This window comes from Podarcis muralis, chromosome 9, assembly GCF_964188315.1.
Source record: "Podarcis muralis chromosome 9, rPodMur119.hap1.1, whole genome shotgun sequence".
NCBI lineage: Eukaryota > Metazoa > Chordata > Lepidosauria > Squamata > Lacertidae > Podarcis > Podarcis muralis.
In genome coordinates, this window is record NC_135663.1 from 3,333,727 (window position 1) to 3,341,169 (window position 7,443).

A 7,443-nucleotide genomic window follows, 5' to 3' on the forward strand; every position below is an offset into this window, starting at 1 on the left:
CTGTGGGGGGGCAGCCTATCTGCCTCTTTCTCACTAAAAACCTTCAGATCAGCATATTGTGGCGGCACCTCCCCTTTCCGTTCTGCTGCCATACTTGCCACTCTGGCTACACTCATCCTAGGCGTTTCCCCTCCTAGGCAGTGCTGCAGGCAGTAGTCTGACCCAAAGCTGACTGTCCTCTGATACCACGCCACCACGGGATCATGTTGCGCTAGCCAGCTCATTCCTAATATTATTGGGGGGCCCGCTAATGAGGCAACGTGAAAGGCGATCGTCTCTGAGTGCCTAGCCACTCTCATTCTCATCGGTGGGGTCTGGTGGGTCACTTCCCCCCCAATCAGTTCCCTCCCATCGATGGTGGTAACTTGCAGGGGGACATCCAAAGGTAGCAAGTGAAGCCGATGCTCTAAGGCAAAGTCCTTGCTGAAAAAGTTGCATGAGCTTCCCGAGTCCAGCATTCCCTGAACTTGACTGGGTGCCCATTCGGGAGTTCTAGCACCACCTCTATGGCTATGGCTGCTCTTGGAGAATCTAGTTTGGGCACATTCACTGGTTGTTGGCCTGGCTGCTGTGCCCGCTGATTGGCAGCCAAGCATTTCCGTTTCCCTGCTCCGGGGTCTGTTGCTCCTCCTCCTCACCCCCCACGGCCCCCACCATTCCTTGCCAGGCTTTTCTTTGCGGGCAGACTCTGGCAAAATGTCCTGGTCGCTGGCACAGGAAACATTTCTTGGTCGTTTTTACATCCTTCCCCTCCTTTCTGCGACCCTCGCTGGAGATTGAAACCTCCTGGGCGCGCGCACCACCTATTTCCATTGGCTCCGCCGGCGGGGAAGGCTGCCTTGGTATTTTAGGAATGCGGTAGTCCTGACAACGCTGCTCTCTCCCTTCCCGCCTCTCTTGAGCCCACGCTTCCTGTCTTACACCAATCACAAGGGCAGCTTTGGTCAGCAGGTCCATAGACTGTGGGTGGGGTGCACGCGAAAGCTCATCTTTGACCGTTGGTGCCAACCCTTCTTCAAATAACATTTGTATGGGCTCCGAGTCCAGCTGCCACCCCAGACGGTGAACTATCATTGCAAAGCGTGACCAATAGTCTCTAACTGACCCGTCTCCCTGCTTACAGTTCATCAGTTCTCGTTTGGTCACACTTTGTTGCACATCACTCGAGAACATTGTGTCCATTGCCTGGAAGAATTTCGGGAGATCCTCCATGGCATCATTTTGCGTCGCCATAAGCGGCCTGATCCACTCTCTAGCCCCGTCCTGCAGGTGCCCCACAATATAGGCAACCCGCGCTGCATCATTTTCAAAATCGCTCTGCTGCAGCTTCAAGGCATATTCTATCTCTGTTCTAAACGCCCCATAATCTTGAGGTTTCCCCCCAAACTTGTGCACCAGTCCCGGTACCTTCCTTGCTATGGGGGTGGGTTTCCCCTGGGCATCTTGAGATCGTCGTTCGTCTAGCCTCGCTGTCAGGATGGCTATATGCTCTTCCAAATCGCGGTTTCTCTCCTCCAGCGATTGGCCTCCAGCCGCCCCTTTCGTGGCTCCGACTTCTCCGGTCTTACTCATGATGCCGCCTGCTTGTTGCGCACGAGCAACTTTCGAGGACAGACAGATTGCTGTAGTGGTTTGGAGTTACTCGTGCGTAAGCCGACCCCGTTTGGGCGCTTGGTTGCCTGGTTAAACCCTTCGAACTGCACAGCCCATCTCCGCGTGGCTGCCTCAGTCACTGGCAGAATCTGTCTGTGGGCGTTTCTTAAACCTCTGCCAGCATAAGAGCTGTTTGACACCCAATCGTCTCCGCCTCTCATTGCGCGGGAGTCTCCTGCGCAGGGTGGGCGTGGGTAGCGGAGTCTCTGGGCTCTCTTCACTGACCTCCAGGGAAGAATCCCGGAGCCCTTCCACCTCCTCTCCCCATTGCTCTCCTGGACCCTTGGTGTTACGCGGATTACCTTCCCCTTCCACCAAGCTGAGGCTCCCCCTAGTGCTAGGCCTTCACCTGCAGAATCGGAGAGCCTCTCCTTCTCCCGTGGCTCTGATGTCAGTTCCCTGACAGCATGCATGGTTGTCCTTATGTGCCTTGTAAGGTAGCAACCATGGAGATCAGAAGGGGCAATGGAACATCAAACACACAGAATAAGGAAACAAATATTGGTATGCATTGCAAATAAATACATTAAACAGAAAACAAGCTATGACTGGACCCTTCCATTCTTTATTTTCATAGCCATCTACGTTTGAGCTTGCAGAATAAGGTCTTTTCAAGGTGTTTTTGAGTGCTGATGCCAAAGAGTCCTATAATCTAGATGGCAGAGTGTGGATTGTGCATTAAAACAGTGAGGTGGGGCGATCTCTTGTTTTTGTTTTTGTGTAGTGATCATGCGATCCAGTTTCTTTCATTCTAAAGTGTCTTCTTAGAGCCAAGCATCATCAGGCACCTTCTTACAAATGTACCCTAAGCGTTGCTCACAGTGTTGTGCAATCCAGCATTTCGCTCCGCAATCAAGGCCTATTGCAGCACAGTGGTTTCTGTCTTCGTTTTTAGGCTCATCTGGTTTCCAGTACCTGAAAAGAAAAGAGCAGCACTGATCAATCAAGATTGGGTGTCTACTTCCTCATGTGCTCCCCATGCCTTCTACCATTAAAAAGATGTTCAGCTCTTTCTCTCTTAACATCCACCCACAATTGGGATGGATTTTTCTCCCTAGATTTTAGAATTCTAACCATGTAAGGAAAACAACAGCAGCTGTGGGTCAAGACTGCCTCTTTTCTTTTCACATGAACTGATTTCTCATAGGAAACTACAAAAAGTGAGGCTGTCACTTTGGAAGGCTCAGAGGTACACACAAGAACTTTCAGTCAATTTAGTTTGGGCAGTATCCAATGAAGTACTTCTGCTATTGCCAGGATTTCCATTTCTGCAAAGGAACTGGCCCTCTCTCCTTTCCATATGCACCCACATCCTCCTCAGATCTGCTCTGGACCGTTGTGAGTGTTGACAGATCCTTACTCTCAAGTAGCAGAGTTAGCACAGTAGTGATTGTTCTGAGCATATTAAAACCATGTTAGATTTGCATCTGCCTTCATCCACCTCATCTCACATCCATCACCCACCCCATGAATGAGGATAGCAATGACACTATACAGAAACAAAAATAGCTATGTCTTCAAATGAATTACAAAATTAATTCTATAACCACAAAGCCATAATAGGGTTGATTGAAACGATATCTTTCTCACATATATATCTTATCTAAATCTAACACTCTTATTGTCACTTGCATTCTCCAGTGTCCATTGTGTACTGAATCAAGTCCCACTACACAGCACTAAAATTCTGTAATAAAAGTATTCTATAACTCCCTCATTTTTAACTCTCTGTGAATCTATTAAATTGATATTACTAGTAATAGTAGGTGTTTTTTACTCCCATGAGATGTTTGGGTGATCAAGTCTAAGATCACATACAGTAGTGGCTCCCAATTGGTGGTCCACGGACCACCCACCCAGGGGTTTCATGGTGTCATTCACATAACTAAAACTGCCACAGAGATATCAAAATGTTCAAAGGTATGGTGGCCCATGGCGTGGCTTTTGAAAATGAAGGGGTCTGCAGTACTTAGCTAACTGGGAATCGCTGGCATACAGGGTTTAATTTCCCAGCTAGTATTATACAACCCCACTGCCTGTTTGTAAAGTTTACTCAATACCTTTGTCAAAAAGGATTCGTGGTTGGTATTGGGTGCATCAATGAAGATGAATGTCATTGGATTTTGTTCCAGGAGACCTTGCAAAATTGAAAGCAGCCCTCTGTTAATGCAGCCTTGGTAATAAATGCCAGACCAGTTCTCTGTTCTACTACCAAGCTGTGGGTGAGTGAGATCTTACTCTGACCTTGTACATCCATCCACACAAGCTGAAAAGAGTTGTTAGATACAGTGGTGCCTCGCAAGACGAAATTAATCCGCGAGTCTCTTCGTCTTGCAGTTTTTTCGTCTTGCGAAGCACGGCTATTAGCGGCTTAGCGGCTATTAGTGGCTTAGCGGCTATTAACGGCTTAGCGGCTTAGCAGCTTAGCAGCTATTAACGGCTTAGCGGCTTAACGGCTTTAAGAAAAAGGAAACAAACCCGCAAGAACTCGCAAGACGTTTCGTCTTGCGAAGCGAGCCCATGGGGAAATTTGTCTTGCGAAGCACCTCAAAAAACAAAAAACCCTTTCGTTTAGCGGGTTTTTCGTCTTGCGAGGCATTCGTCTTGCGGGGCACCACTGTACTTAAAGGGAACCATGAAGTGTCTTAAACTGCCAGCTGGCAGTGTTGCTCAGCTTTAGGTTCCTGCAAGTCCTTTTGAAGCTGAGCTAATCAGCACAAACCATTTAAAAGAATGCCTTCAGCCTCTTCCGAATCACCACATTCATTAGGTTAGAGAAGCAGGAAGAGTAGCCTTCCTGCCTCTCTAACCTAGTGAGAAGCAGCAGCCGCTCATCTGGGCAATGATGTGGAGAAGTACATATGTAGATCTTTGGTAGTAGAGAAAATTGCATAGCAAAATATATTTGGAAAAGGAAAGAATAATAATAATAATAATAATAAATTTTATTTATATCCCATATTTATATGTAAACAGAATCTGCAACTTTTTGGAATGCAGGCCATTAACATATGTTTCTGCAGAAACTTACGTGATTATAGCCTCTATTCCTGACAGCCATCTCCATTTCTTTGCCTCGTCTTTAAAGACTCCAAACCAAAAAAACTTATTACGCTTTCGTACTTGGTCGTTGATAAAATGCTAGGGTAGGGGTGTTGAGAAAGAACAAATAAAATCTTTTAAGACAGTGTCCCTTTCTCTGGGAGACTATAGCCCTTTACAGAAATTCAACAGACATGAAACAAACACATTTTAAAAGAAGAAGGTATCACATTTGAAGACCCAATCCAAATTTTGGCGGGAAAGTGATCAAAACTATACATTGTATTCCCATCTCCAATAATAATTTCATATACTGGATGTGGTATTGTCCCCCTGATCAAAATTATGATGCTGCTGCTGCTGATGATGATGATGATGATGAGGAATGACGAAGATGATGGTGATGGAATCAAGGAAGAATCCCAAAGAGGAAATATTGTAGTGAAGGGTAACTTCACCTGCCCTCACCGAGACTGGCTACATATGTCTTCCAGTCATGACACAGAGTTATAATTTCCAGATACTGTAAATGACTGTGCCAGAGAACAGTTGGTCTTGGAACCACCTAGCAGGACAGTGACCTGTGTGTCAAATACTCCAATTTCTGCATCCATGTTTGATGGTTGGTTCCAGAGACACTGGAATCAGTCCAGTTGTGGTATGCTTGATGGCATGATGATGAGATCTCACCCATGTCTGTGCCTTGCAGCACCCCAGTAGCCCCTGTGCCAGAGCTAAAGGGCTGGGAGAGGGATATACCTTGCAAGCTCCTCTAGAGTCATCTCCATGATACTCTCCTGCCAGAAGGTTAGCGTGGTGAGGGAAACGTTTGTTTCTAAGGACTCAATACATCTCAAAGAGCAGAGGAAGAATTTACAGAGAATCCAAGAGATAGATGCCTCTGAAGTATCTCCTCCTCCTCCTCCAAGATCTCCTTCCTGACTGCCAGCTTCATTCTATTAGAGCTCAGCAGCTCCAAGAAACCTTATTGAGTCCCAGATGGTAGCAGCTCTCCCTGCCCCTCCCACCCCTTGGCTTGACTGATGGAATTGCTGTCTTGGCTGCGTACAGGTAGATGTAAGCTTCCTAAATGGATAGTGATGATAGGAGCCCTTTGGCTCAAGAAGATCCCCTACCATTCCTATATTTAGCTTTGATGCTCACCTGTTCTTGATATGTTTCCATAGAAAGGAGCTGGGCACCTTCCCTCTCACATTTTTTTTTGGAATCTGCCCATGAGTCTTGGTCACGAGAAAGGAAATACATTGTTCTTTGATATATAAACCAACCCTCATTAAAGTTTTCAAGAAGGTGCTCTTCGAGTCAAGCCAGATATGCAGGAAGATCAGAAAAAGAAAACAAGATAGGGAATTTAAGGGGAACCACCTTGTATGCCTGTGCAGATTTCAATTATTTTTGTTAAGTTCATTTCTGTCGCCGCATGGTAACATATATTCATCTAGGAAGCTCAGAAATCTTAAAACAAGAAAAACATTAACTCTTCAACCCATGTTGATGCTGCAGTAAATACCTGGATGGGCATAGCTGGAACAGGGAGTGCAGTCAAGAACCTCACCTACTTGTTTCCACCTGGATACTCAGGGCAGCATCAGGGCAGACTTGAAGGTTGGGAAGGGGGAGTAGTTGTGGTTTATCAAAATTCTCTTTCTCTTTCCAGGCCCTCTGTTGTGTTGTGGAGGGGGGAGGGGAATCTAGACTGTAGGTTCCTGGCATTGGGCAACTGGGACAGATGAGGGATTCTGCTGGTTTACCACCCAGTTTGCTGCCAAGCATTCTCCCTGCTGGAGCTGACAGGATGGATCTAGTGGGCTTCCAAATCCAGTGGCCTTCCAAACGGCTCTGGGGGATTTTCCAGCTGATCTGACAGGTGCTCCTGCTGAGTTTTGGCTGATCTCTGGAACAACCAAATAACAACAACAAAGTATATGCTGTCCATCTGACTGGGTTTCCCCCCAACCACTCTGGGCTACTTCCAAAAAATTAAAACAGAATCAACTATTTAAAACGTCCCTGAACACGGCTGCCTTCAGATGTCAGATAGTTGTTTTCCCCCCTTGACATCTGGCCCAGAAGACCCCCTGCCTTGGCTTGGGCCATGGACAAGGGACGCGGGTGGCGCTGTGGGTAAAAGCCTCAGCGCCTAGGGCTTGCCGATTGAAAGGTCGGCGGTTCGAATCCCTGCAGCGGGGTGCGCTCCTGTTGTTCGGTCTTAGCGCCTGCCAACCTAGCAGTTCAAAAGCACCTTCGGGTGCAAGTAGATAAATAGGGACCGCTTACCAGCAGGAAGGTAAATGGCGTTCCGTGTGCTGCACTGGCTCGCCAGATGCAGCTTGTCACGCTGGCCACGTGACCCGGAAGTGTCTCCGGACAGCGCTGGCCCCCGGCCTCTAGAGTGAGATGAGCGCACAACCCTAGAGTCTGGCAAGACTGGCCTGTACGGGCAGGGGTACCTTTACCTTTACCTTTACCTTACCCTCTCCCACTTCATACAGCCTGTTTTGCCCCCTAGTATACTGCAGAGGAGAGGGCGAAAAAAGAAGTTGGGAGATGGCTTGAACGCAAGTGGAGGAAAAATCTCGTTGAATGCATTCAACTACTGGTGAGGGTTCATCCTCGAACCTTCCAAGTGGCAGTGAAGGATACAAAGAAGCCTTGCTTTGCTTCCTCCATTGTGCTATCCAGCAGAGCTTTCCTTCCCAGGTAGTGTGGGGCCTGCTACAGTCTGGC

General features: G+C 47.5%; 1 long non-coding RNA gene across 1 annotated transcript; it reads right to left on the reverse strand.

Moving 5' to 3' along the window:
* Positions 1-2,196: 2,196 nt before the first annotated feature.
* Positions 2,197-4,796, reverse strand: LOC114603808 (uncharacterized). Its single transcript, XR_013394312.1, has 2 exons — positions 4,685-4,796; positions 2,197-2,568 (listed from the first exon to the last, which is right to left on the reverse strand). It is a non-coding gene; the product is annotated as an uncharacterized LOC114603808 (long non-coding RNA).
* Between the last annotated feature and the right edge of the window lie 2,647 nt (positions 4,797-7,443).